The sequence below is a fragment of the Pteropus medius genome, unplaced genomic scaffold (genome assembly GCF_902729225.1).
Source record: "Pteropus medius unplaced genomic scaffold, Ma_sr-lr_union100, whole genome shotgun sequence".
Taxonomy (NCBI): Eukaryota; Metazoa; Chordata; class Mammalia; order Chiroptera; family Pteropodidae; genus Pteropus; species Pteropus medius.
The window spans coordinates 986,547-994,607 of NW_024351543.1; the positions used below are offsets into that span (position 1 = coordinate 986,547).

The 8,061-nt window shown below is 42.6% G+C and overlaps 1 long non-coding RNA gene across 15 annotated transcripts in view; it reads right to left on the reverse strand.

Annotated features, from left to right (window-relative positions):
• Positions 1-6: 6 nt before the first annotated feature.
• LOC120586611 (uncharacterized) overlaps positions 7-8,061 on the reverse strand; it is a 696,355-nt gene continuing 688,300 nt past the window's right edge. For all 15 annotated transcript variants that reach the window (XR_005648748.1, XR_005648747.1, XR_005648746.1 and 12 more), the window contains one exon: positions 7-323. This is a non-coding gene — a long non-coding RNA (uncharacterized LOC120586611). The remainder of the gene's footprint in view (positions 324-8,061) is intronic.

Genomic DNA, 8,061 nt, shown 5'->3' on the forward strand with positions numbered 1-8,061 from the left:
AACAGCACCACATTTGGACTCTGTTGGCTGCATAAAAAGACCCTGTCCCAGAACTTTAGACAGCTTGAGCTACGTATGGCTGACATTACCCAAGAAAGCATCCTTTTTTCCCCCTTAAGAGTTTTAACATGGTCTGGAAAAATACTAGTGGAGGTTTACCGTTCTAGCATTTGTCAGGAAGCTTAGAGACAGGACCCGTGGAGTAATGGGAGGAGCACTGGACTGGGAGTCAGGAGACTTGAGCTATGGTACTAGCTGTGCCTCTAACTTGCTGTGTGGCCTTGGGCACCTCACTTCACCTCTCTGGGCTTCAGTTTCCTCATCTGTAAAATAAAGGGCTTGGATTAGAAGGCCTTAAAGGTTCCTTCTAGCTTTAAGTTTCTATTCATGGAACACATTATGGAACATTCAACTTTCTTGCAGTTTTATTAGATTTTATTTTAGATCAATACATAATTTCAAATCACAATCTAAATTCTCAGGCTGTACAGATGAGAGAGGGTAGTGATGGAGGTTTCTGTTAAGGTAGCAAATGAAAAGTGAAAAGAAGAGCTTAAATTTCAGTACGTAGAGGGAAGGTGTCACACAGAGATGCTCTAGTCCAACTCTTTACTCATCTGAAGTATATGATTCCCTTTGGGAATTTTTTTTTTTTTTTAGTGCATGATTCTGGACTATATAGGAGTATGACTGTGTGTTTGGGATGTGAGGAAGAGCGGGTAAAGGAAAATAAAAAGTAATTGTTACTAATTGTTATTTGGGGTCAGGAATAGGAAGTAAAAGATCTCAGCTACTGGTCAGCTCTGGTCTTCTTTCCCCAGGAGAATACAACTGATATAAATCTGATGTCAATGAATAAATATTCAGCTTAGATTGCATGTACCGTAGGCCTCAGACAAACTGAATTATTAATCACACCCTGAAAATTTTCCCCAATTTCCTCGGCTCTCCGCCTTTATAATTATGTACATGGTACCAGAGAAAGTATGTTATTTTTTGGTAGAAGAGTATGTGCGGTACCGAATTTGCTGTAAGTAGATTTGTTTCCATGTTTTTCTTGTTGCAATAAGCATGGCAATAGACCTGTTATACAGAATATTTTGCATTGAAATTTGTTATACTGGGTAGTTAAATCTGCCCTCGCAGAATATGGTGTTATGATTAGCATGCTGTGTTTCTGGTCCAATAGGTTGTGAAATAAAATCTGCTTTTTCAGAGGGCAGGAGGCAGAGATGGCGTGGTAAAGATGAAAATAAAGAGGAAGCTTTCAGACATATTTTTCGGTAGGGAGAGGGCCAACGTAAGAGAATAAACAAACTGCAATGCTTTACCAACTGTTTGTCGAATGGGTGAGTGACTGTGGAACTAACACCAAATTCTGAGCATCTACGTGGACGTCCAAGGAGCTGGTGTCTGGTTTTCAGTTTAAGGAGGTATCCAAGACGAAAGTCTCCAAAGCCCAACTCCCTTTTTTCTATGAAAACCAATGCCTCCCTATTTCTATCACTGTTGTCTGTCACCAGGTCGGAAACCTCAGTGTCGTATACCTCCCTCTTCTTTAAAATCCGTTTATCGAGTCCTGACAGTTCCGCTTCTTTTATAGTTTTCACCTCTGTGTTTCCTTTCCATTTCTATTGCAATCACCCAAACACTTTTTATTTAGACCGTTGCTTACTTTCTAGCTCTCCATCCTCCTTGACTCCCTCTAGTTCCACTTCTCTGCATTCACTAAACTTGAGGTGGCCACGTTAGCCTGCCACTCATGCTGAGTTCCATATCTGCTCTAGCTTAGCTCACATGCTATACGTATTGGGCATACTAGACTCTCAAATTTCCTGAATAATCCTGGCACATCCTGGGGGATCCACATCCTTGGCACTACATCTTTGCTCAAGTTCTTTCTCTTGCTTTGAACGGCATTTGTTCAACTCTAACTACTGAAATCATACTTATCCTTTTTAGATGTCGTCTCCATCTTGTAATTGTCTTGATTCCCTTCTACCGGATAGGACTTCTCTCTCTGAAGTTCTCCTCCCTTCCATCTTTCTCTGAGATCCTCACTTTTTACTTTTAAAAATTTTACGCACTAAATTTTCTTTCAACAATGGTTATTTATGTGCTTATCCCTCTCCTATGACAAACTCTCTGAGGGTAAGGAAATGTCCTAGTTATTTTTTCATCCCTGTGTTCATCCAGACTTCCCTTCTTCCTTCCCTCCCACCATTCATTTATTCATGTATTCATCTTACAAATATTTATTATGTGTCTATGATGTGCCAGCATGGGTTAAGGAATAAAACAAGCCTGGTTTCTGCCCTCCCAGAGTTTGCCGTCTAGTGTATACTGTTGAGCCAAGTTGCTTAGACAAAGCTTGTCATTCAATATATGTTTGTTGATAGAATAAAATAGTCATAGTCTGAATCTCAGTTGTGTTTGCTACTCTTTATGCAGTAGTAAAATGTACCTTGAGTGGCTGCTTTTCGTTTAAATCCATGCAAGGCATTTGGTAAGAGTAGGGCTATTTTGCTCACTAAAGCTGGGCTGGTCCTCATGATTCATTTAAGTATAGGAATGAAACACTAATGACAGATGTCATTTAAAAGAAAAAAAAATATCTGCTGCTCTCAGACCTGGCCTAGGCTAGTTTCAGATGTGTGTTTGAGGAAATTAAGGAAGCCTTCTTTCAAACATGAGTACATGGCCAACATTACTGTTTTATTTTTAAGATTGCACAAATTGTATTGTTCTTTATATAAATGCCCTGGCTTCCTTCCCTGGATTTGATCCTGCTTCCTACCTGACATCTTGTAATACACCCTCCTATTTGTTGTCTCAAAGATCACCTTTGGGGAACATTCATAGCACGGAGGCATTGCAGTCACCTCTATGAACAGAAAATATTGAAAACTCAACCTTAATTGACTCATACCTTCATTTGCTTAATATCACTTCACCTGTCTTTATACCGCTGGGCTGTTTCCCAACTGCGCAGATAACAGAGAACCACTCGCTGCTCGTGGAAGCAATTCATTCTCCATTTCAGTCTCTCTAATAGCCCTTTTGGACTCCGTTTTCCAGAGTTGAGAAATACTGTCACATAACAGCAGTCTCTAGAAATGCACAGGTGCTGTTATTTTGATCCCATTTTTGTAGTTCATAGTTTATTGAGGAAAGAGCAAGTCCTGTAGTAATTAATTGAAAATACCTTCTTCGGTTGGGTAAAGAGAATTTTATAAACAATTTTATAAACATCTGAGGACAAGCCTCTCCAAGCCTGTGGGGCTGTGCATTTTCCCCTGGAGCCTGTAGAGGGCAGCAGCAGACTGGTTGAGTCCAGGCAGCATTTCAGAGACGCAAACTCCTGACCAGACCAGAACCTTCCTCCTGGTCACCATGCCAGAGGTTGGTTTGCCAAGCTCTGGCCGTTCAGTTCAGCCTCTTTCATTCTTTTCAGCTCTCTCTCTTTCTCTTTCTCTCTCTCTTTTTCTCTCTCTCTCCTCCCTTCCCTTCCTCTCTCCCTCCCTCCCTCAATGTTAAAATTATACACTCTGATGAAGTCGCCCCTCAACCGGAAAATGAAAGCTCCAATGAAAAGTTAGACAAGCCAACAACAACAAAGAAAGAAACTGGGAGAAAGGGGAAAGGGGGCTGGTGCGGGGGAAGGATTTAAGAACAAGAAAAGGGCAGATGTTTCGTAAATATATGCAAAGCAAAACTGGGTGTACCCTGAACACTTCCACAGAAAAACAGACCAATCATTGTGCACTTCCTCCCGCCACAGTGGTGGAGCTCTGCATTCAAAAAAAAAAAAAAAAAAAAAAAAGAAAGGAAGGAAGAAAGAAAGGAAAAAGAAAAAAAAAGTGTGGCCACAAGCTCCCGCCTTTCAACGGTCAGTTCCGACATTCTGCCTGAATATCTCCCAACTGTCCAAAGAGTACAAAAACATTTCCATGTCCCCACTACAAACATTTCTGCTATGAGAAAAAGGCTGCTTCAAGAACTGGGAGGGCGTTTTAAGGTGACTTGCGGCTGGGTTAGCCAGCAGGGCCTTCTGGTTTTTAACTCTCATCGTGCTGGTCCTGGCAACAAGTTTTGGGCTGAAACATAGCAGTAAGTAAGGCTGTGGATGATGTTGGCTCTTTCCTCACTAGACCATATTGTATGTGGAAAGAAATATGCATTAAAACATATTGATGAGATGGTAGGTATCAAGCATGTTAAATACATGGAAATTAACCAGATCGGTGGCATTTGATGTATATATTTCACACTTCTTTGCACATATTGCACACATACAGCGATGGCAATGCTTTCTGCAACATATGGAAAATAAATATTTTATCTGTGTGAGCGCTTATCAGTCTCCGGAGTCTGTTGAGAAGAAGAGTGCTCTCTTCTATCTCCCTCTCCCAATTTTCTCTCCTCGCTGGGCTCCCGCCCTCTCCTGCACACTAACATGCCTTCCATTTACCAGCCGGGTTCGATAGGAAAGAATGAGTAAAAACCTCCTTTTGATTAATAATTACTTAGTCATTGGATCATAGGAATTTAGACCAATAATGTCCCACCCCCAACTATTTGGAGAGGTAACCGTTTCCTTAACTCTCTTTCCCAATAGTTTGTTGGGAAAGGCTTAGTAGAGTGTTTGGGGATGGGGGCAAAGGGCAGGTGGTGACAAACCACCCCAGTGGGGGTTGGCAGAACTGAGTTTTACCATCTAGTAGCTGTGTGCTCTAGACAGATTAGTCTGCTTCTCTGCACCTCAGTTTCCTCATCTGTAAAGTAGAAGTAATAACACCTACCTTCTAGGGCTGACGTGAGAACTAAATAAGATAATTCATGTCAAGTAACTGGCATTGTGCTGGCACAAGGTCAGTGCCCAATGATGGCAGCTCTTTTCACAGAGAGTGTCGGTTCTGTGGTTTTCGTCATTTAAGCTATAACAGGGCACTTCCTTCATCTTAGTAATCTTTTTTAATATCAAGATTCGGGCAGGGGCAAATGGATTGCAATTGTAGCAAAGGTGGAAAGAATGCCAGGATAAGCAACCTGTTCTTCAACACTTTGATCTTACTGTATTACCCTTCTGACACCTCCTTTCTGTTCACGTGTTTGTCATTGCTGCTGCTATACCAAGAGCTCTTCTTGACGTTGAGGGTCAAGCAAGCTACACTTGGCTTATAGAGAAGCCCGTCAAACCTGAGCACGATGGTCTATTCATTAAAACCAACCTCTGGCACTCTCTCTTATCACGTGTTCTTATAATTCAGTCTTTCACTACTGGTCTAATGTTCTCAGATCAATTTAAGATATTTTCATGATTAAAACATTTTATTCTCTCAATTTTTTGAACCTCCTTGGCAAGGCTGATTTATAATGTTTTTTTTGTTTTGTTTTTTTTTCAGTGTATTTCTCCCTCACTGTATCAGTCAGGATCCTGGGAAGAAACAGATGGCACACTCAAAGGTTTTAACTGAAGAGAGTTTAATAAAAGGACTGTATACGGAGGTACAGATGAGGTTAAGGGACCCTCAAGGGATGGTGAGGCATCAGGGACTAGCAGTGGCGGGAAGCTGTTAGAGCTCCGCTTTAAACTGTTAAACTGAAGGAGCAAGGGAAGGCATGGTGTTCTCTAAGTCCGGTTAGATCTGGAGTTGGGGAGGGGGCCTGGATTAATAAATGCCAGACCTCACTTTCCTCCCACTCTCACTTGTCTCGCTGATGTCTTCTTTAGGCCAAAGGGAAGCCAGAGGCGAAGACAGCCTGGGTAATATCGTCCGGACAGGTCAGGCTCCTGGGCCACAACTCAGGGCAGAGAATGGTTCTGGTGTGCGTGCGTGTGTGTGTCGGAGGCGGTAGGAGACTAACTGGAATATCTACTCTTTCCTTCTCCATTCCTTCATACTTTTCCTCTCAATTTTACTTTCCAGAAGAAAAGACACAGCAAAATAAAATGAAAGCAGTTCTCTTTTGCCGTCCATGTACCTATTTTGTCTATTTGCCATTTATGGGAGAAGATAACCGAATGTAAGCTCCATGCGAGCAGGTATTTTTGTTTGCTTGTTGCCATAACTCAAATGCTTAGAACCGTGACTGGCACACAGTAAACATCCAGTAAATTTTAGTTGACTGAGTAAGCACACTCACCTCTGCTGTGCCAGACACCGTATATACATTCTCTCATGTAATTTCCACAAAAATCCAGGTAATAGGCAGGGCCACTGAGCATGGTTGTCCCGGTTGTGTGGGAGTGGGTGAGTTTTAAACTCGAACGCCCCTTTTGTAGCCACCCCTAAGCCTTGAGTCCTGGCCCAGGGCATTAGCAATCCATGGGAGGGAACATGTTTTTGTAATCAGCCCACATTTTTTATACTTTATTCACTTTATTGCTTTTGTACCTAGCAATCTCTGTACGTTTTATTGCGATTTCTCTTTTATGCATGAGGGAGCTGAGTTTCTGAAAAGCAGAGACTGCAAGGATTAGAGCCAATCCGTCCATTCTCTAGGACCTGGGAAATGGGAAAGCAGGCAATGGCATTCTGCGCAGGTGAAATATTTCCGATGGCAGAAACAGACACTCACTTGTGGGCTGCCCTGTGGTCTTGAGGAAACTGTGGGTCCTGATTTCTGGGTCTGGGTTCTCTGCAGCCCAGGAAGGTAGGAGTGCTAAAGACTCTTTTCTCTCCCAAAGGATACAGAAACTGTGAAACCTGTCTGCATCCTAGTACAGCTGTGCTACTTGGACCAGCACATTTACTCTGTGACGAAGAAAAACCCTGAAAACTATTCAGATGTAGAATTTTCTAAGGCACACCTTGCACTTGAACTTAAGGATGAGTGAAGGTGTTTATACAAGTAAGTTCTTGCATGGGTGTGAAATGAAACGTTTGATCTCACGTCATGTCTTTAGTCCCCAGTCACTTGAATCCATTGGTACTGCAGAGCCTCTCCATTCTGGCCAGGTGGCTGGGTGGGCCTGCCCACCACATTAACTACAATTCAGATGACTTAAAGCATTAAAGGTAAATGGCAACACAAAACAAAACAAAAACTCTGGCTTTATCTCTTTGGGCTTACTTTTCGCCAGAATAGCTAAAGATGTAGAAAATATAAATGTGAAAATCCTACCTGAGCCTAGAGGATGTTAGCCTCCCAGGTTTAGTGTTTTCCAGTAACAGAGACGTCTGTAAAATACTATCCTACTACCTGCCTCATACCATATAGGAAAACTTGTAAATACAACCAGAATGAGTTTTTGTTTTAAAATGTGTAATTATTTTGCATGCATATCCTCTAAATAAATTTCTGGTTTTCCAGTAAAAAATCATTTTTCATCTGTTAATTTTAGCAATGATTAATGAATACTAGATATCAATGTTTCATTAGTATCTTCCTATAGGCATCCTATCTCCTACCCTAACTTATTTCTGCACCTTGCTTTGCAAGGGCTGTACTTGTACATAAACGCCTGTCATAAAAGGAACTAAACCTAGCACACAGAGCCATGCATCCAGAAGGCAAAGCTGAGCCGGATACAGTGGCTTAGAGATGTGGCTGAAGGAGCCCCGAGCTTCAAGGGGCAAGCCTTGGCCCCCTAGAGTAGCAAGGAAGCAATAGCCCGGGCACCGAGATGCAGCTGAGACAAAAGGCAGACATGGGCAAGGAAAGCTGGCTCCTGGATTTGACCCGGGTGGCATGGAATGATAAGCCGCAGTGAGATTCAACAGAGTGGCACAGTGGGGTGATGAGAGGCAAACAGGTTGGTCAGGAGCTGCCACTGCTTCGGGTAGAGGTGCAGATGGCCAGGCAGAACAGCCCCAGTGCATGCAAGGTGTGCTCAGATCCAGCTCAGCAAAGCCACCTGGAAGGGAGGGCGTAATGTTGCACAGGGCATGCGGTACAGGCTGGAAGCTGAGAATGCTGCGGGCACCTCAGGACTGAGTCTGATTACCTCGCCGCATCAAGAGATGAAGCCATCTAAAATTTCATCTGCTTTTACAATTGTGTGTGTGTGTGTGTGTGTGTGTGTGTATTTTAATTAGACAAAGTGAACTAAGAGGC